Here is a 21,363-nt window from a genome sequence, read left to right on the forward strand (position 1 = left end):
AACCTCAGAAAGTTAAAAAAAAGACTAAGCAAAAAGAGTAGAGGGGAAGCAAACCATTTTAAAAGAAAAAGCCATGTATAGTACTTCCACCCAAAGACAGCCATTTTTCATTCCTGTGGATTATCTTCTAACCTGTTGACACACTGACATATTTTTCTATCATTGCAATCAAAGCAATTGTAGTATTTGCATTGTCATTTCACTTACTATCATATCATAAACCTCTCCCAAGTTGCTATACAGTCTCTATAATGATCATTTTTAATGTCTGCATAATGTTCTAACAAATGGATACACCATAATTTACTAAACAACCCCCTAATTGTTGAACGTTTAGGCTATTTTCACTTGTTTATTTCGTAGGTTGTGCTATGATGAGTGTTTTTATGTGAAACCACATGGGGTGATGGGAAGAGCATAAGCTTTGAAGTCAGAGAAAAGAGAGTTAAAATTCACCCTGCAACTTACCTTGAGTGTGCTGGATGAAACCTTTAGAGGCTTCATTTGGGAAGAGAAGCAGGAGAAATAGCCAGGCCAAAAGAGCAGGGGCTGAAGCAGGCAACTCAGAGGAACGTGCAATAGGTAGGTGGTGGCTACTGAATTTAAACTGTCATGACTTTACAATGACTTTACTTCCTTTAACCCAGCATTGAGCAAAAGCAGTTAAGCCTGCAGAAGGCATATGAAGGGACTGATTCTCCTTTGGTCAAATGATCTGAACCTAAGGCCTGATCCAGGTGACATATACATGGGAATAATCTCCTTTGAGGAATTGTGATGAGAAAAGGAGGCAGAAAAACACCTCACTGGGCTTCCACTGGGCTCAGCACTTTGAGGTGGAAACTTTGGAGTCACTTCTCTGCCCCAAACAACCTCTCTGAGCTCTTCTACCTGCCTGAAAACCCAAAGACTCATCCCTCTTCCCCTGCCTTCCCGAGCTCCTGATGCACCCGAGAGTCCTGAGCACAGCTAACATCAGGACTCAGTATCTCCAGTTCCTCCTGCCTGTTTCTCCCCAAGAACAAGCTCCTAGGCCTCTTTAATCTTTGCTTCTACTCAATGAAGGTAGATAAGTCTAAAAGTCATCAGAGGTCTAGACTTTTCCAAGGTTTCAGTCATTGTCTTTGCTTTACCAAACCTGCATCCTGATGGGATACTGTCCAGGCTCTGAGATGATCTCTCTGTGTTTCCTGCACCCACCAGGGTGAACATATCTGTGCAGTGTGGAGATGCATCTAGAGAAGGCCAATAAGTAGATCCCAACAGTTGGCCCTCCAAGTGTGCTAAACTCCAGTAGATTCTTCTGGAGACCTCTAGCCTGAGCCACCCATTCATGAGTGCAGCCCCTTTTCCACACCTGTGCAATAATAGGAGGTCATCCTCCTACACCTACCTGCAAATCTCCATGGTAATCTTACTTGAGGTGCAAGGGGTAGGGCACAGGATAGGAGAAGAGGAGGGGCTGGTGATGGTCTGACCCACCAGAGTCCTTCTGAAAGCAGATCCTGCCCACCACCCTCAAGGCACCAGCCTCACCCTACTGCCACTCCTAAGTGTGGTTCCTAGCACTTGGCTGGATCAGCAGGCAGAGCTCACAGACCTGGGGAGCAGGGAGGCCTTGTCAGGGGAAAGCTGCTGACCAACCCCTTCTCATGGGCTGTCAGGGCTAATCAAAATCAGTGCAGTTAATGGGGAACACAAAGCCTAGTTAAAAGCTACATTTACCACTTGGCTGGTTCCATTACACTGTGCAATATCCAGGTGCCACACTTCCTCTCAAAGTGTCTGTCTCAATGCTTCTGCGAACTGCCAGGGTTAGGAAGTCATCACCCAGAGCCACCTGAGGAGGACTCCCCCACCCTTCACCAACTCCACAGCAGGCTGCCCTGCAGGGTTAGCTACTAGAAATTCTCTAGCCCATGGACCCCCAAGAAGGAAAGGTCTGGAGCAGGGCACAACAGAAGACACTGCTGGCACTTGGCCTCTGTCCCCTCCAAACCCATGAGGACATCTTGCTCTCTGCAGGGGTGGCTGTATGCTCCATCCACATCTGAGCACCTGGATGCCAGTGGACATGACCTACTGGGTAGAGGGCTCTGGGTCCCCACTCCCTCTTAGAGACCCCCAAGAACAAGATGGCCCTCACACCCAGTTCCCACCCCTGCACCTGTCTCACTGAAGATCTAACTGGGAGCAGAAAAAAAGCTTCAGATACCATTTGAATAAGACCTAAACCCTCTCTTCCTGAGCTGTCCTGCTACTCCTCAGCTCTGCCACTGCTGCCACCCTACCTCTCCCCCCACATTCAAGCACTTCCTAGTCTTTAAGCAGAAACTCATCATTTGCTTGCTCCTGACCAGCCATGGGAAGTGCCGAATGTGGAAGCACAGGCTCTTATGCTAAAGCTTTGAGGGAGTTCATATAAAAATCACTAGCAGTGGCTCTTTTTATTCTGCCAATAAATCAGGTATGAGTGCCAACCAGGCCCTGGAATCGGCCTAGAACAGAGCAAGAAAGCATGTAATTTAAAGGTAGATAATCACACAGGGGATTACATGTGGATATACATGCCATGAAGGAAGAGCAAAAGAGCCCAAAAGCAAATAACAGGGCTCTTGAACTGGACCTGGGTCAAGGAAATCTTCAAAGACACCATGGAGGGATGCACCTGCATCTTCCTTTCCCCTAGTGCTACTGTGTGCAGTGCCTGCCACCATCCTACCTGTGTTTAAGGAGTGCTTCCTGTCACACTTCCATGACTGTCTCCATCACCCACTCCATCCTTCCAGCCACAGCCATCCCATCAATGTGGCCAACCTCAAGCCTTCTCTTACCCAAATAGGGGTCAGGCTCTAGCCCCTGAGTGGCTTGGGCTTCTTCCCATGTGCCAGGAGCAAAACTGTAACATTGAGACACGCTAAGGGTCCCCCTCCTCCTACTCCAAGGCTCCCAGGCCTATCCTCTTAATGCTCACCACCAGATATCACTTCCCTGGAGGAGTTCTGCAGGCCTCCCTACACTGACTGCTAGTGATTTACCCATGGCCATTCTAGGATCATTTTCTTCCAGGGAATAGAGCAGCTACCGCTCATCCTTGTAAAAAGCCAGCTGGTTTATGCTGGAAAAGAGAAAGGTGCTAGAAATGTTCACATTTGCTGTAGCCCTGGATCAAGTGGATCTTGACAGCAAGAGATAAGGGTGTGTCCTGTGAGGACATCAGATTCCCACACACCCAGTCACCTGGTGGCATCTGCAGTGGATTGCCCTATCATCTGCTGAATGCTCATTTGCCCATCTGGCATGCCACTGGGTCTCTGTCTTGATTACTTTCCTCTCATTGCTGAGACAAAATACCCAGCACCCAAAATTAAGGAAGGAAAGGTTTATTTAGTTCACAGTCTGTACAGGTTTCAGTCCGTAATCAGCTGGCTCCAAGGCAGAGTGGCATAGCACAGGAGCAGCTGTCCAAGTCAGCCAAAGACAGCAAAAGCAACAAGAGCTAAAAACGAGAGCAGTGGGAAGAGCAAGCCTCTTTCCCTCCCTTATACTGTCTGCAAACCACCCGCCCCAGGGCAGGTGTAGCACTCACACCCATAATTCCAACATTGGACCATGAATCAATCATAAACTCTAGAAACTTGCCCTATGACTGCATGAGGCTTTGGGGGGACATCCAAACACAAACCATAACAGTCACAGAGTAAACAGAAGGCCTGGCTCCTTCCTCTGCAGCCAGATAGAGGCTGCCAGAGCTCTAACCACACTAAGCACATGTCCCCAGGCAAGTTGGAGAAGCACCAAACACACAGTTCTGTGGGTCAGGAGATGAAGGGCCAAGTCCAGGCACCTTTAACTCACTGTGTGATCTTAAAAGTGACCTTCTCTCTCCAAGTTTCAGTTCTCTATGAAAAGGGCACTGGGACGAATGAATGGCCTTCAGATGGTTTTCTGCAGGCCCAAATGTCCCCTGAAACTAAAGGGAAAGCCAAGGTACAGGGCTTTCAGCCAAGGTGGCATCAGTTGTGATTTGCTTTATATATAGAGCTTCTACAGAAAGTTTTCACTCCAAAGAAGTTCATTGCTAAAAGCAAGTTGGAAAATGACTGCAGTGATGGTCCCTTAGGTCCCTCCAGCCCAGACATTCCATGGTTTACCAGTAAATGAAATAACATCTATGAAAGAGGCTTGGAACATGGGAACATGGCAGGGGGACAATGAGTAGACTGTTTTTTCTGCTCTGTCCTTTCCGTGCCATGGGAGCCTGTGGCAAGTTCTCAGCTGAAATCTGCACTATCTTCTGACCTTTGTGTTGAGGAACCACCTGAGAGGCCTCCATGGGAAGTAAATGGAAGGAGATAGGAAGAAAAGAGAAAGAGCATGCAGGGAGGGAGGGCAAAGAGGCAGGCAGGCAAGCCAGAGTTGGGCCTGGGACCCTCAGGCACCCAGCTGCTGGCAGAAGGGTATAGATGCCACCCCCAGTTTCCACTGCATCATTTAGGCCTAGCACTCTGGTTGCCATGGAGACAGGGAAGCGCGGGCCCAGGGCCCTGGTCTCTCCATGAGAGGCAGAAGCATGTGCTCCTGTTGATCTCGGTCTGTTGAGGAAGGCATTGAGATGGGAGCCTATGCACTCATTTCACCCTGTGTCCGCTGCCTCACTGCCCTCTGCTCGCCTCCAGACTTATCCTGGAAGGCAAAGGCCCCAGAGGGCCAGCTCGGAGCGCAGGCTCACATGTGGATGGAGCGTGCAAGGGGAATCGGGCTACTGCAGAGTAGACAGCTTGAGGAGGGCTGTGTGCGGAGGTGGATGCCACCTTATGAGCAGCAAATGACAGGGGCAGAATGAAGAGGTGGGTCTGACGGGTGCTGCAGACACGGATCACAGGGCAGAGGCAGCCCAGGGCGAGCATCAGGGCGGGAGGCTGCTGGAGCCATGCCAGTGAGAAACAAAGCCTTGGTGGCGGACAAGGCAGCATGGGAGCAGTGAGCCAGAAGGAAGAACCTGGAGCTCCAGGGACAGCAGAACACAGATTCATTCACTCCTCAGATCTAAACCCTCAAAGCCTCAGAGCGCAAGGTTAGGACCATGATGCAAATACTCTGCACCAAGCCCTGCCTGAGACCCCTGAGGTGTATTAGCAAAGTTTGGCTCCCAGAGGTACCACCTAGTTTCATGTGTTCACACAGGTCTGGCTGTGAAGGGCTTATTTTAACTCAGCTTCACCACACTTTGTATTTTGACCATGGAGTATCCCCCCGCTACCGCCTGCTTACCCCTTCAGGAACACTGGGCATTGCCAAGGCCATCTCACACAGAAGGCAAAGAAGGAGGGGGAGGGAAGATGCCCAGCTGTGCCTCAAATAGTCACATCTGTGACTCGAGGGTCCCAACCTGGGGGAGCAGGCCCAAGTCACAAGTTCTTAACGTGGAAATGGCTGTGTGCTTGGAGCAGTCACTTGGTTTAAAAGACCTGAAGTGGCAGTGGCAGGGATTGGCTGAGTAAACTGTGGTCAGATTCCTTGATAGACCTTCCTGTGAGATGATTACAAATAGTATGTAGTTGCATGGGGAATCATTTCAGAGGGAAGATAGCTTAAGAACTGTTTTGAAAAGTATATGCATGGGAAAAAGAAAGAAGGAAACATGTAACAGTTTGCTCTTGTTTTGGAAAAAGAGAAGTTTCTCTGAATGATGAATACAACTTGTAGTCAGAGAAATAAACAGCTCCCACTGAAATAAGTAGCAATTGGCATGTACATCAGGCTTCTGTGGGTCTGATCAGATGAGTCAGTTCTCTGCATCTCAGTCCCTGCAGGCATCACAAGTATATGGACCTGTGAGGTGGAAGCCTGCTATCCCTGTGGAAGTTTGGTCCCTAATGAGACTTGAATGGGCCAGTCATGGTGGTGCACGCCTGTAATCCCAGCACTCGGGAGGCTGAGGCAGGAGGATCACTGTAAGTTTGAGGCCCACCTGGGCTACAAAGTGAGTTCAAGGCCAGCCTGAGCTCCATAGGGAAATCCTGTCTCAAAAAGGCAAAAAAAAAAAAAAGAAAGAAAGAAAAAAAAAAGAGAGACCTGAACAGAGAAACTGCATTCTCATCTCAAATTCCCAACTTCAGCAGGGCTATCAAGGCTCAGGAGAAGGAATACAGGGTGTTGTGGGGTAGGGCTTGATTCAAAAGACCTGGGCTGACATTAGCACCAAGGTGTTTAATGTGTGCTCTGCTTGAACCCAGCAATAAGCACAGGAGGGGACCCCAGGGGTCTGATAGCCCAGGCAGCCTCCCTGTGGAGAGCACAGAGGCCAGGCCTTGGAGGTGGTGTGGGGACCCTCCAGCAGTCACAGGTCCAGCAGGTGACGGGTTCCCAGGGGTCAGGGACCCGGGCTCCTGGCTATCCGGCTTGGGAGAAGGCTCCCTGTCCCTGCCAGCCCCCATGCCCACATTTTGCAAATGAAGACATCCTGTTCACCAAGCGGACAGTTTGCAGGGCTAAATGACTTTGTATTTCTGGAGTGGAAGGAACAGAACTGCCGCGAGACACTGCTGTTTCCCCACTGTAATTGATGGCACTCACTCTTTTCTGCTGTTAACGCACAAGCTGCAGTTATTTTTCTTTTTTTAACCAAACACCGCTGAATGGGAAACATCGATTTTTTTTTAAACTGGGTTTCAAACTGAGAAATGTCTTGATCCCACAAGTCAATCACCTCCAGCGTCATAGTAACCCCTTTGGTGCTGGCATACAGCTGGCAAGGGGCCGAGTGCCCAAGCTGAGCAGACCCTCCTTCTCCTCCCTCATAGCAGACACAGGACCTGGCACCCTGTCCTCCCAGCTTCAACCCCGTTCTCTGCAAGAAGACATTCAGAGCTTCTATTCCATTGGGTCACTTGGGATCACTGTGTACGGTTGTGCAGGGTGTTCACTGTGCAATTCAAGCAAATATGTTCTCATCAGTGAGGTTCATCTATGCGTGAAATCAGCTCCTAACAGCTTCCCATTGCCTGCAGGAAGAATCCCAGCTCCTGGCTGCAGCCCCCGGGGTCTGCCTAACCTTCTCTCCACCCACCTCAGGCTTTGTCTCTCATCTCTAGCACACACCTCTCTGTTGGACTACTGTGCTTCCTTCCTACGGGAACTCTGCTTCTACTCAGCTTTCAGCCAAAACCTCACCTCCTCTAGGAAGTCCTTTGAGACTGCCCACGCTTCTGTCTGCACACTTGTCTCACTGAGGAGTGTGCACTGTCACCTCACACCTTTCCCTGTTCACCTGTCTAATAATCTGTCACTGTCTGAGTTGCTCCCCATTGTTTCTCTAGCCCTTATCATGGTGCCTGGCACATGTAGGTGTTCTATATGCAAATTAATCATAAGCAGATGAAAACCCAAACCAGTCGGAGCCCGAAGTGGTCATGCACACCTGTAATCCCAGCACTCAGGAGACTGAGGTAAGGGACCAAAACTTGAACCCAGCCTGGGCAACATAGCATGTACAAGACCAGCCTGGACTACATAGCAAGACCTGTCCCAGAAAAAACAAACAAAGAGTAAAAAGAAATTAAACATTCAGATTTATTAGTTGCAAGCAACAGAAACCACAGTGCAGATCGGGCAGAAAAGCATGGTGTTAGAGATCTGTAGGTAGCTCATGGAACCATACATAGCACTTTCTAGAACACCAGGCTCAATACCACACTGCAGAACAGCAGCCCAAGCCAGAGGCTGGACTTGTTTGGAGAGGGCACCACTGCCGCCTTCCATGAGAGTCAGGCCCTAAAGCCAGGACCACCAGCACCTCCAGCCATGGCCCCTTGACCCTTCTGCCCCAGCACAGCTCTGCTCCCTGGTAGCCCACCCCTGCTGTTTCTTTGCATCATTAACTATTGAAGGAGAGGTTGAGGTTGGGGCCTATCCACAGAACCTGGGTCATATGCCCACACTCCAGCTGCAGAGAGCCTGGGCAAAGAAGGACTACGAGTGTTCATTTTCTTGAGTAGGAGGTGGACTCTGTTCCCACCCAGAGCCACAGGCTAGGGGATCCCTAGGAATAGGGTCCATGTACTGAAGAATTAGAAAGAAAGGGAAACATCCACAACAGTGACCAACCAAAGGCTTCAGGCAGTGTCTCAGTTTGCTCATCCACAAAAGGAAACATGTTCCTCTCTCAGCTCCATCTGGCATTACCACTCTGATTCTGCCTTGAGATGTTTATCCTCAATTCAAGAACTATATTTGAGAATCCAGCACTTATTAGGTATTGTGCTAGATACATATGATGGTAAAGAAGATGGAGGAGGTCTCTGGCCTCTTTGAGCCCATATTTTAGTGGGGAAGAAAGAGAAGAAGTGGGCAAGCAAATAATTAAGCCACATGTGTCCAGATGGTGACCAGTGCTGGACAGACATCAGTCAGAGAAGGGCAGCAGAGTGACAAGTGTATGGTTAGGGGCACTGCAGCTGCTGTGCTCAGGAAACTCCTCCCGGATGATAATTTAGCTGGAAGTTGAGTAACAAGAAGGCAGAAGAGCAAGCCAGGCAGAGGGAGGAGGCCATCTACACAGACTGAAGCAGAAGCCAGTGTGGCTGGAGCACCTTAGGAGATGAAGTCCAGGGTCCATGGACTGTGAGCCATGCTGAGGAATCTGCATTTGATTCCAATAGTTTGGGGAAAAGAAAATTGACTGGCTTTAAGTAAAAGAGTAAGGCAATTGGATTTGACTTTGTGTGTGCGTGCTTTTTTTTTTTTCTCAAAAGATGGCTTTGGCTGGCCTGTGGCTTGAGCATAGGATTGTCAAGGGAGAGAGGTAGTAACAGGGCAAAGACATGACCTAGTTCAGTAGAAGGATCAGTCAGCAGAGACTTGGTGTTAGCCAAGACCACAGATGGTAGATCTTGCTGCAACCACACAGGGAGTTCTCACAGGACACAGAGCATGTTTGTCTATGAATTCCTAGAGGAGCCTTCAAAGTCCCTGTATCAGTCAGAATAGGGCAGCCCGCACCATGGTAACGGTTGGTCTCAGGGCCCATAGCATCATACAGCTCCTTGCTGTGAGCTGGTGTGGGGTCTCCTTCTCATGGTCTCTCAAGGACCCTGGCAGGCAGCAGCTCCACTGGATAGCCTGGTCCTCCCGGGCCCCAAGGCAAGATTGAGGCAGGAGTGGAATTCTCACATGTTCTCCTCTGAATTCATTTCTTCATCTCCTCTCTTCTCCTTGGCCATGCTAGTACCGTGTCTCCCCACTGCAGCAAGGGAGCTAAGGAAGTGAAGTCTCTGTGTGCTCAGGAGTAGCACATGGGCAAACCCTAGTGAATTCCGCCATGGGATGAACTCAGAAGTGGTGAGGAATCAAAGAGCTGGCCAAAGATGCAGAGCTATTTTTCTACTAGAATATTCAACGTGACTTGGAGTAAAAAAATAAAAATAAAAACCCGACTGATTTTCGATTGACTATGGATCTGGATCTGGCTAGGGCGTGTAGGGAGGGACAGCACCTTGTCATGGAATCACTGGGTCTCCAAATGCCAGGAAGGGGGACAGACCTGCAGTCCCTGCCCTTCTAGGCAGCAGTTCTCTTACTTGTTGCTGAGGCCTGTGTAGGTGTATGTACATCTGGGCAAAGTGTGTGAGCCCTTTGCATCATAATGTGCTCTTACCTGACATGTGTTATGCATATGTATTTTTTATTTCTCTAATAACATTATCATTTTTCAATAATAATCATAGCTACACTTCTGTAAGTACATTCTAAGCATTTCACATATCATAACTAATTTATCTCTCACCATATTCTTATCACGTAGGGGCTGGGGATTTAGCTCAGCGGCAAAGCACATGCCTGGCAAGTGCAATGTCGTGAGTTCGGTTCCTGGTACCGGACAAAAACCAAAAAAAAAAAAAACATATTCTTATCACGTAGATATTAATAGCATTATTTTATATGTGGGGAAACTGAGGTATGGGTTTTTTTTTAATAACTTACTTAAAGTGTACAAGCTAAACATGAGAGAGTTAGGATTTCAGCCAGCAGCCTGGCTGTGGGCCCTGATCTCAGACCATGCACCACATTGCCTGTGATGTGAGTATGCCCAGAAGCCCGGGCTGAGAAGCACACTTGCTCTGTAGACCATCCATGCCCAGGAAGGGGGAGCTGAAATGGAGTAGCACAAGTCACATTCTGAACTTCCAAGGTTCACTCTGAACCGATGGCTTGTGACTTTGCAGGACAATGAGCCTTTGCTGCACGTGCACACGCAGAAACTGAACCGAACAGGCAAGTAAACAAGCAGCAGGCCTCCAGGTACTTGGAAACAGCCAGTGACGGACAGAGCCAAGAGAACCAGATCAAGCAGTCTGGAAGCTCTTATTTCTCTGCCTTCCTGTACTCTATGTTGGTTTCTTTTTTTTCTTTTCAACAAATATTTTTGGACATCTCCTACAAAGATGACACTCAGCAAAGCTCTCAAGGAAAGCCTAGAAGTATAAATCATGATCTCTTCCTCCAAAGTACTTGGGCCTAGTCAAGAAAAGCAAATGTCAAACATGTAAAGAGAAGAGATGGCAGCACAGTTCTGGTCCCATCCAGTGGTAAAGAAGTGCTCAGAACCTGGTGCTATGGGAGGGCGGGCAAAGAGGGAGCTGGTAGAAGCGTCACTGAGCTGGACCAGCAAGGAAGACTTACAGGGGGAGGTTCGGGAAGGGCTTTTATTTTTTTTGTTCATTTGTTTCCCACAGTTTTTATTAGTGCATATAGGTTATACAGATGAATGGATTTTGCTTTGGCAGATTTGTACATGCACATAACATACTTCAATCATTTCCTCTCCATCTAGCAAGTTTTGAAGGAGGTGGCAAGGACCAAACTGAGCTGACGCTGGGGATGGCTGCCCATGGGCATCAAGACCATGCAGGTCCCACCAGTTCTGCCAGGGGCTGGAGGCTGCTGGGCAAGGTGATGCGCCTTGGCTAGGTCAGTGCCTTGTAGCTGCTCCTGCCCTCGGGGAGCCCCCAGTGAGCTCATGGTCGGTCTCAGTCAGAACCGCAAGCTCAAGAACAAAGCTCAGAAACAGGCTGGGGACAGGAAGCAAGCAGGAAGGTGTGTCCTAGAGAGCCACAGGTTCCACTGAGCCCAGGTCTGCTTCCTGAAGGAGTGGCCTACTGGTCTCTTCAAAGTCACACTCAGCTCCTCGGCTGCCTGGACATATGCAGCAGCCCCAGTGAGAGTACCCAGGGCTAGGAGCAAAAGTGTTTTAACCAATAGCTTTAAGGTCACTACCTTCCAGTCTTTGGAAAATGTGCTTTCATTATACACACACACACACACACACACACACACACACACACACACACACACACAAACACACTCAAGCAAACCAACACAAAACCTGTACATTTCTCTGTTGCATGAGTTAGAACCAAAATTCTCTAATGGATTTTAATGAAAACACATCTACAGCAACTCCCTTCACAGCTCCCAGGACTTTCAAGATGCCAGAGAGCTGGTCTTCTATGCTGCCAGGAACCAGTCACATAGCTGTCCACCGGGGATGTATTTCCAGCACAGATCTGTGGGCCTGGAGCATGGAGTGCCATTCCCAGACTGCTGTCACTGATGCTGCTGAGAGCTAGATGACTCTCCACCCCGCTCCATCTTTGGCCAGCAGCTGGACTTCACATGGTGCCTCCTCCCCCAGCTGTTCTCTTCTGAGCTGAAGCTCTCAAAGGCATAGCTGGTTAGAGGCCCGTATGTCACATGCTTACCAGTAACTACAAGGGAGGCTGGGGAAGTGAGTTTGGACCCCTGTCTTAGGAAGGTAGGACTATACTAGGGGTAATTACCAGGGTAACCATATATTCCATTGTCTTAGGAGAGTCTCCATGTGTGCCTATTGTCCCAGTGAAATGATTAATAGAACCCTCTTTACTCTCAAGAAAACATTCTGGTTTGGATCATAAATTATATAGACACCATAATAATTCTCAGTAATGATTCTTGGGCTAAATTACCAGGAATGTCCTGATTTCTTTTCTCTCCATGTGCTGTAGTCTGCTCCTCCCAACCAGGGAGCAAGTCCAGATTGTGCCAAAACCTCCACTGACTGCAGAGCAAAAGTGAGGCTCCTTTCTCTGTGCTTGGGAAAGCCCACACAGGTATTACAATGGACATGTGCCTGCTAGAGAGGAGAAGCTCTTCCTCTGGAGGTGAACCACTCAAATGAAACTCAGAAGAGCAAAGAAAAAACCAAGAATGTAGACTGACCACCTGGGTGTTCAAGTGGAGATTCAGGATGAGGCCAGCTCAAGGAGGGCCTCGAATGTCAGGGATGATTTTGAACTCTAGCCCTGGAAGACAGACATATGGAAGGCCGCCCAACAAAGGAGTAACCTGACCCAATCTAAGCTACTGGAACAGCAAGTGCCAAACAGACTCTAGTTTAAGTTATGAACTGATGGAGGCAGGGATAGCATAGAAAGCTACTTTACTTCTCGAAACCTCAAATTTGTCATTTATAAAATGAAGAAACTAAAAGTAGCCTCTTGAGATGATTGTGGAATGAATTAAAATGTAAAATTCTTGCCACAGTGTAAAAACCCACAGTAGGTACTTGACACACATTAGTAGCCATAGCTGATGTCAAGACATCGTTTTAGCAAATGTCAAGCATCATATAGCAAAGTATGCAGAACAATGGGAAGTGGGAAAAGGCTGGAAGCAGAGGGCAGTGGAGAAGTGGGCGGATGGGAGAAACTTAGGGAGGGAGGAACCTCTCTTGGGAGCTCAGGGAAAGGACAGAATCAGACTGATAGCCAGCCTCCTTCCTGGGCCAGTGGTGGCAACCAAGTCAAGGTGATAGCAAGCGACTTATTTACAGAGCCTTATACGGCTGCTGTAATCTGTTATGCCGTTCTTCTGCTTACTTTGGGTTTCCTTTGCTACTTTCGTAAGGTGGACATTTAGCTGACTTGTTCATATTTAAACTTCTTTTTTAATATAGATGCTACTAATTGTCCATTTTTCTAAACTCTGCTTTAACTGCATCTCATAAGTTTGGTATGTGTGTTTTCTTTTTTATTCATTTCAAAGTATTTTCTGACTTACCTTGTGATTTATTTTCTTTGATCCATGGGTTACTTAGGATCATGTTGCTTAATGTCCACCTATTGTGCATTTTGCACACTCAGTGAGTTTTTAATCTCATCCCATGTGGTCAAAGAACATATACTGTATGATTTCAGACAAGATCAGGCATGTTCAGGGTGCTATGGCTGTAGAAAATACGCTATATTATTTCAATCCTTTTGAATTTATTGAGGCTTTCTTATGGCCTCACATATGGTTTACCTGGAGATCCAAGTACAAGAAAAGAATGTGTGTTCTGCTGTCACTGGTGCACTGTGCTGAGCGTCTCCTGTATAGTGCTGTTCTGGTCTTCAATTTCCTTGTTGATCTGCTTAGTTGTTCTGCCTATCACTGAAAGTAGGTTATTGACATCAATATCTCTGACTATTCCTATACTGAAATGGCAGTCACTCTCTTTGGTTCTGCTGGGTTTTGCTTTGTGTGTTTTGGGATTTTTCCAAGTGCATATATGTTTATAATTGCTATGTTTTTCTGGTGGATTGATCCTCTCATCATTACAAAATGTCCTTCTTTGTCCCTACTAACAAATTTTGTCCTAATGCCTATTTGTCTGACGTTAGCACAGCCCCTCCAGCTTTTGTCATTTTTGTATGATATGTCTTATTTCAGCCTTTTATATTTTCAATCTAATTGTGTCTTTGAATCTGAGTTTCATTTCTTAACGGTAGCATATGTAGTAAGGACATGTTTTATTTTTTAATTCACTTTGCCAGACTTAATCTTTTGATTACTTTGTCTTTTCACAGTTAGTATAATTGCTAATAAGGTAGAATTTTCACTTGCCACTTGCTATTGGTTTTGTTTATTTCATTGTTTGCTTTTGTCTTTGCTTTGTTTTTAGACAGGATCTTGTTTTCTTACCTAGGCTGGACTTGAACTTGCAATCTTCCTGCCCCAGCCTCCCAGGTAGCCAAGATTACAAGTGTGGGCCACAATGCTTTGCTGTGCTATTTGTTTCCTATATGTTATGGGTGTGGTTTTGTTTGTTTCTCTATCCTTCTGTTACTACCTTCCTTTGTGTCAAACAGATATTTTTGTGGCATAGTATTTTAATTCCTTGTTGTTTCTTTTACCGTATATTTTTAGTTATTTTCTTAGTGGTTGCCCAGGGAATTACAATTAACATCTTAAGAAAATTTGGTTTGGGTTAATTAACTAATTTAATTTCAATATATGCAAAAGCTTCATTCCACTTCATCTCTGTTCCCTCCTCCTTTGTTATGCAGTCTCACAAATTAGGTCTTTATATATTGCAATTTCATAATATGGCTGTATATTTATTGCTCTCTGCAGTTGTGATTTGAGTCATACATGAGAAGAAAGGCATTACAAATGAAAATTCATTAATACTGTTTTTATATTTACTTATGTAGTTATGTTAATTTGAATTCTTTGTTTGTTTGTGTGGTTTTGAGTTACTATCTAAAGTGTCCTTGCATTTCAGTTTGATGGATTGCCATTAGTATTTCTCGTAGGACAGGTTAGTTGGTTGACAACAAATTTCCAGTTTTTGTGTACTCAAGATATTTTTGTAATATCTCTGTCTCTCTGTCTTTTCTCTCTTCTCTTCTCTCTCTCTCTCTCTCTCTCTCTCTCTCTCTCTCTCTCTCTCTGTCTCTCTGTCTCTCTGTCTCTCTGTCTCTCTGTCTCTCTCTCTCTCTCTCTGTGGTGTATGTAGTGCTAGTGATTGAACCCAGGACCTTCACACTGAGGTCCCAAGCCCTGTTTTGATCCTTTATTTTGAGACAGGATCTTACTAAATTGCCCAAGTGGGACTTGACTGTAATCCCTCTTTCTCAGGCTTGCAGAGTGCTGGGATTGCATACATACACCATCATGCTGGACTTCTCCTTTGGTTTTGAAGTATGGTTCAAGTATGGTTCTACAGGAATATTTCAGTTGGTCTTCTTTCCCTTTCAGCACCTTGAGTATGTCACTCCACAGCCTCCAACCTCCATACCTTCTGATGAGTTTTCAGCTTTTTCTCTTACTGAGGATCCCTAGTCTGTGGTGAGTAGTTTTTTTCTTGCTTCTTTCAGGAATTTGTCTGTTGACCATCTCACTATGATGTGTCTAAGTGTAGATATTCAACCTGAAATTTGTTGAGCTTCATGGATATGTAGGTTATTGCTTTTTTGTCGAATGTTTTGGGACATTATTTCTTTAAATATCGTTTCTGCTTCTTTTTCTCCTTTCTTAGTATTGATTCTCATTATGCATGTGTTAAAATAATTGATGATAGTCCATGGGTCTTGGGCTCTGTTAATTTTTAAAATGATTTTTCTTTCTCTTTCTCAGACAAGATAATCTCTGTTGATTTACTTTCAAGTTCATTGATCCTTTTATTTATTCTATCAGTTTAAATCTGCTATTGAGATTTTCTAGTGAATTTTTCAGTTCAGTTATTATACTTTTCAACTCCAGAATTTTATAATCTCTATCTCTTTACTGATTTCTTGTATTTGGTGGGACATTGTTCTTACACTTTCATTTAATTTTTGGATGTACTTTCTCTTAGCTCTTTGGTAACAGTTTAAAGTCTTTATCTAGTAAGCCTAACATCTGGACTTCCTCAGAGATGGGCTTAATGACTGCTTTTTTTCCTGTGTATAGATGACTTTCCTATTTCTTTACAGGTTTCATAATTTTCTGTTGAAAATTGAATATTTAAAATAATATAGTACATCATCCCTAGAAATCAGATTATTGCTTTCCTGATTTTGTTGCTCTTGCTGGTTGCTATTGTTTATTTTGTTGTTGGTCTTGTTGCTGCTGTTTATTTAGTGACTGTTCTGAACTAATTCTGTAAGTCCATACCTATTGTCATGTGAACCAAGGAGATTTCTGCTCATTTAACTCAGCGATTATCTAATGATTGATCACTCATTTTCTTAAGTGCCTTCAATCAATACCAATAAGTTTCCCATCTGTTGCTGAAGGGCTCTATCTGTGGTCAGGGCATACCTTCAAATCTCTGACAGTTTATAACTCTGCCTGAGCCTTTATTTCCTGCTTATACAGAGCTCCAAGATCACTCATAGGTGAGGCATTAGGTCCTTCTCAGGTTGTGTGCCAGCCCTAGACATGTATGTAGCCTTACAGTCCCAAGAATAAGTCAGAGGTTTTCAAAATCCATTTTGAATATCTCATCCCCTAGACTTAAAGTTTTTAAGCCAACCTTTTGTTTGCCTCAACAGATATCACTACCTCTGGTAACTGTAATGTTAAAAAATTGCCTATGATTATTTTTGACAAGTAGTCTGCAGATAGAGCATCTCGCTGAGCAAGCTTCTAGTTAGGTCAAACAGACAAGCCCAGTGAACTGGGATTTTCCAAAGAGCTGCCAGACATGTGCAATAGTGATGATTCTTGGGGGATAAAGTTTGGGGGAGAACCCCAAACTTTTCTTCCTCATCCAGTGAGGGCTAGGTTACTAGTTTTCAGTTACCGTGATTGTGAGACTGCTGGCTTTTAAGGCTATTGCAGAGCTGGGGACAGAGGAGTGGAGATAAGAACAAGCTAAAATGTATGTTCTTGCAAAGCTCACCTTTCTTACGATGAGAGCAAAACATTTGAGACCTAAACTATTTTTCTTGAAAAATAACCTTTGAATCATTGGGAACCTTTGATTAATTTCCAGAGTTCTGAAAATGTTATTGGCTGTTTTCTCAGTATTCTCATTGTGTTTATGGAGGAGCAGATCATTGGAGGTTTTTCCTCCACCACTCTGGAAGTGCTCCCTTCTTGTGCAAGTCTTTCTCTGGGACACAACATGGTCATGTCTTTATTTCTTGGGGCTCTGTCTAGGCAGAGCATGGAGAACAAGAGGAGAAATGAGATGTTTAAGAAGTCAGTTAAGAGAATCTTGCTGGGGAGAAGCGGTGACTGCAAGAGCCAGGTAGTAAGTGAAGCACAGCTTGGAGAGGTGGATCAGTCCAGGAGACTCCACTCAGGTATTATTCAAGAATAAGTTCTTTCCCCTGCTTCAGGCAGTCAAGTAAAGGATGGAGTGAAGCCCTGGGTCTATCAGACAAGCGAGTCCATGGAACACTGGCCCAGACACAATGCAAGAAGAGCAGAGGCTACTGGCTCAACTCTGGGGAGCCCAGGAAGTCTTTGTAAGAGATAAGATTTGAGATCTCTAAAGAAAGGTGTGGAGGGGCTCGGAGAGGGGCTATCAAGAGGGGCTGGACCCTGGCATGTTCCTAGGCCAGCTGTCCTAGAGACAGCTAGGGGTGGGTAACCAGAGCTTTACCTTGCAGAGTCCTCCAGGAGCCCGGATTGTGTGCTGCCCCCTCCTCTCCTGCCTCTCCAGAAGCCGTGCCTGTATGCATTGTGCTTGCTCTGAGCCTAGTGAAGGAGCCAGGCGAGGACTGAAGTGGCTGCTTTCTTCTTCATGCCTTTCTCTCCCAAGCAATTCTCTGAACAAGCTTTTGTAAGTCCCAGATGTTCCTGCCTTTGTTCAGATTTAATCCTCCCTATTTATCCCCGTTCTGGTACCTGTTTATTGTGTTCCGTTTCTCTTTGGGAGCCAGGGCTCAGCGGATCTGCCACGACTGATCTTATCTGCACGCGGGCAAACACAATTGTGCCTGTGCCTTGTCATCCAGCACTGGTATAAAAGGGCCAGAGAGGGAGAAGAATTAAACCAGCACCCCAGGAACTGTGAGCCCAATGAGATTTTAAAATAAACATGAAAGCTGCTTCGGCCCTGCTCAGAGGTGCTTGCAAAGCCCTTCAGTGGAGACACTGGTAGCTAGTGCACCCACCCTCACAGCCCATCCTTCTGCAGCTGGAAAACAGAACACATGGCCTTGGCTCTTGACTGCTGCCTCAAAGAGGAGACTGTGACCATGCCAGTACTGTGAGGACAATGACTCAGAGTCTGTCTTGCTCAGACTCAAAATTAGCTGATAGGGACTGTAGCCTGGGGTCCTTGACAGAGTCCCTGAAGCCCTCGAGGGGGAGCGCCAGGTCCTAGTAGGACAGATACAGAAAGGGTTGGGACAAAAACCGCCCTGTTCCCCTAGACCTCTTTCCCTACTGTGTGCTGCACCTGCAGGGCTTGCAAAGTGCAAGCTTCCAGTCACAACAACAGCAGAGGGAAAGAAAACCACAAGAAAAGTGAGATTTTATTCCTATTGCCCTTACCAGACAGATCTGTGGAAACCAATCAACCAGATTACTCATAGTTGGCCTTTAATACCCTTAGACCTGGAGCCATCACGGCCTGGCAATGCCACCTCTGGGTACAGGACAGACAGGAGTTAAGGGCAGACAGGGTCTAGTTGTTCACTGGATTCTAAGCCCCTAAACCCAAGACAGAAGCAAAGCCTTGGAGACAAGCCACTGTCAATCCCACCCTACCTGGGGGCTGTGTCAGGGACTCACATAATCCACACTCTTTCTTCCACTCGCACATCCCACCTCAGGCTGGGACAAGAGGAAAATGGGATTTCAAGTGGAGTTAGGGACAGTCTCACCCAGGAAATATGACAATGTGTGTATTTTAATTAATTTTATTGGTATACTTTTGATATACATAATGATCACATTCATCATAGGGAATATGTATCTGTATTCTTCTTTTGGAAATGTGGTTATTCTGTAGCTCACTGTACACTTATTCCCATAAGCTTCACCTCAGCTCCCTAAGACAGACATTGATAACTCTGTTGTGGAGATGAATTGACCAAGGCTACACGAGGTCACCCAAGTAGGCCAGGGCAGTTCACAGAGCAGAGAACTGGAAGCTCTCAACTTTGCCCCTGGTATGTTGGGTCCAGACCTGAAAAGCTCTCAGGAACCTCCAATGTACCAAGGCTCCCACTAACTAGACCTGCAGAGTCTGTCCCTTCTGGCCACCAGGGCCAGACCAGCCCCAAGCCTACAGCACTGGGTGGAAGCCGAGGTCCCGGGGCACTGCAGCATTCTGGTGCAACCCCGTGGCCACCACAGATGGCTCGTTTTTACAGCCACAACTATTGCGGCAGCTACAGGCGCCTTCGCCTTGCAGGATTGACATCAATCCTCATTCAAATCAAACTCTTTCTGAAACATGCTCCAGTGGAGTGGAATTTTCTGCTAAATAAGGTGTTATTAACCCAGCTCCCAGCTCCTTGGGCCCAGGCTGAGCTCAGCAGCGGCAGCAGCCACTTCACACTGATGAACCCACTTAAATACCGATTAATAGGCATTGCAGCACTGGCTCGGGCAGGCCCCATGACCCCAGGCTCCTCCAGGCTCCTTGGGCCATGGCGCCTGGAAGGTCAATCTCATCTCTCTCACTCTCATTCCAGCCCTGTCACTGAGTAGTTATGCTCTGAGGTCTGAGAACAAGTGGATGGAGGTGAGGAGAAAATGGAAACATTTTTCTTTTCTTAGGGATCCTTTCTTTTCAGGCTTCAATTCCAAAGCTTCTCAGGATAGGGAGGACACAGGACAAGCCCAATCAGGAAGGCAGTATAGTATCTCTGCTGTCCATCACCATCCCAACCCCACACATGGGCGGCAGGGAGGCTCCTGCCATCCTGAGCAGCCATGCAGACTTTAGGGCAGGACCAGAGTCCAACAAAATACCTCTCCAGATCTTATGTGGCTCAAAGCATGCTTGATGCCCCAAATCCAATCATTTCAGCTACATACAAGTTCAGTTCATATAAGTCTCAGAATTTAAGCTTTCACAGCTGAAAGAACCCTGGAGAGTTGTTGGTCCAAGCTCATTTTACAGCTGAAGAAGCTCAGGACCAAAGAGGGAAAGGGTCATGCGCAAAGTCACACAGCCAGTAAGAACCCAAGCCAAGGATTACACCCATCTCTCCCAGTTCCCTGTTCAAAACTCACAGTATCATTCTATTTTTCTCCCTCCAAAACTACAAAAGCATCATGGACAAGTGGAAGGAAATAACCATGACTACATGATTTCCCAATCTACATTTAGCAGTGGATATCAAATTGCTCTTAAATGCTAAGTTATTAAGTAAGATCAGAGAACATAAAAATAAATTGCCTATCTACAAGAACTAAAATATACTACATGAATTCATCTGGCTTTTAGGCAAGTACTTACTGGATACCTGTTGTGCTTCATGTGGGTTTTATAGGGATGAATGTATTCGTGGTGGTCCCTAGCCTCACCAAGGGTAGGAAGACAGAAAAATCATTCACACACACAAAACTGTCCATAGTGTCACGCAAGTAAACACCATGAAAGAAAAGAACAGGAGGCCAACAGAGAACCATGGTGGGCAGGAGGGGGTCCTGCTCTATGTTTGAGTCAAAGATGGCTTCTCTGTGAAGGTAACACTGAGGCCCAGACGTGAAGGATGAGAAAAGGCCGGCCATGCAAGAGGTAGAGGAGGAGGGATTCAAGCAGAAGGAATCAAACTTGGATTTCCTATCACGGACAATGAAGTGAAAATACTTTCAAATGAATACATGCCTGTTATGTTAGAGACAGGGAAGGTATTCCATTTTCTCACCTAATTGCTCAGTCCCTTGGTGATGGTGCCTACCAGTCAGCCTTTTGGTGGCACCATTTGTGCCATTTGTTCACGGGGTGGCTGAGAAGGGCCCTTTTAGAAGCTTGGGGTGGTTGTTCATTTCTCTTCCCAGACCTGGACCATGGTATGCAAAGCTGTTACCTACTCCACTGGCTCCATCTCTTCTCAACTGTGCGACCTCGGGCAAGGCACTTCCCTCACAGCCTCAGTTTCCTCAATTGTGTAACTGGAGATAATAAAAGCAAATCCTCAAGGGGCTGTTGTGAGGCCTAAGTGAAGTGTTGTGTATAATCGTTCATACATGTTAGCCATTAGGGTATGCAAGACACATTCACAAAGTTCAACTACCTTATATGTGAAAAGGTGCTGAGTAAGTTTTTTTCATGTTTTTTCCATGCAGTTATTGCAGACAGCAAAGCAGATCCCTTTGAAATTGTAACCACAGGCCTGGGCTACCACTAGGTGTTCCTTTCAGGCAAGGCAGACTTCTTGGGGTAGAGAGTACCTCACACCTGGGGCCAGACTTTCAAACTGGAACCCCTATTGCTCAGAGTAGAATCCCAGGAAAGGTGTTCACTCTGGGAGAGATCAATATAATACCATTTACAGCATAAGGGAGAAGCAAGGACCCAAGAGAAGGAGGCCAGAGTGAGGGTGGCAAAAGCCAGCTACTTAGGACTCTAACGTGAGCACATAGAGGCCACAAGATTCTGGCCAT

Source organism: Chinchilla lanigera, unplaced genomic scaffold, assembly GCF_000276665.1.
Source record: "Chinchilla lanigera isolate Chin_1 unplaced genomic scaffold, ChiLan1.0 scaffold00051, whole genome shotgun sequence".
In the NCBI taxonomy this organism is placed as follows: domain Eukaryota; kingdom Metazoa; phylum Chordata; class Mammalia; order Rodentia; family Chinchillidae; genus Chinchilla; species Chinchilla lanigera.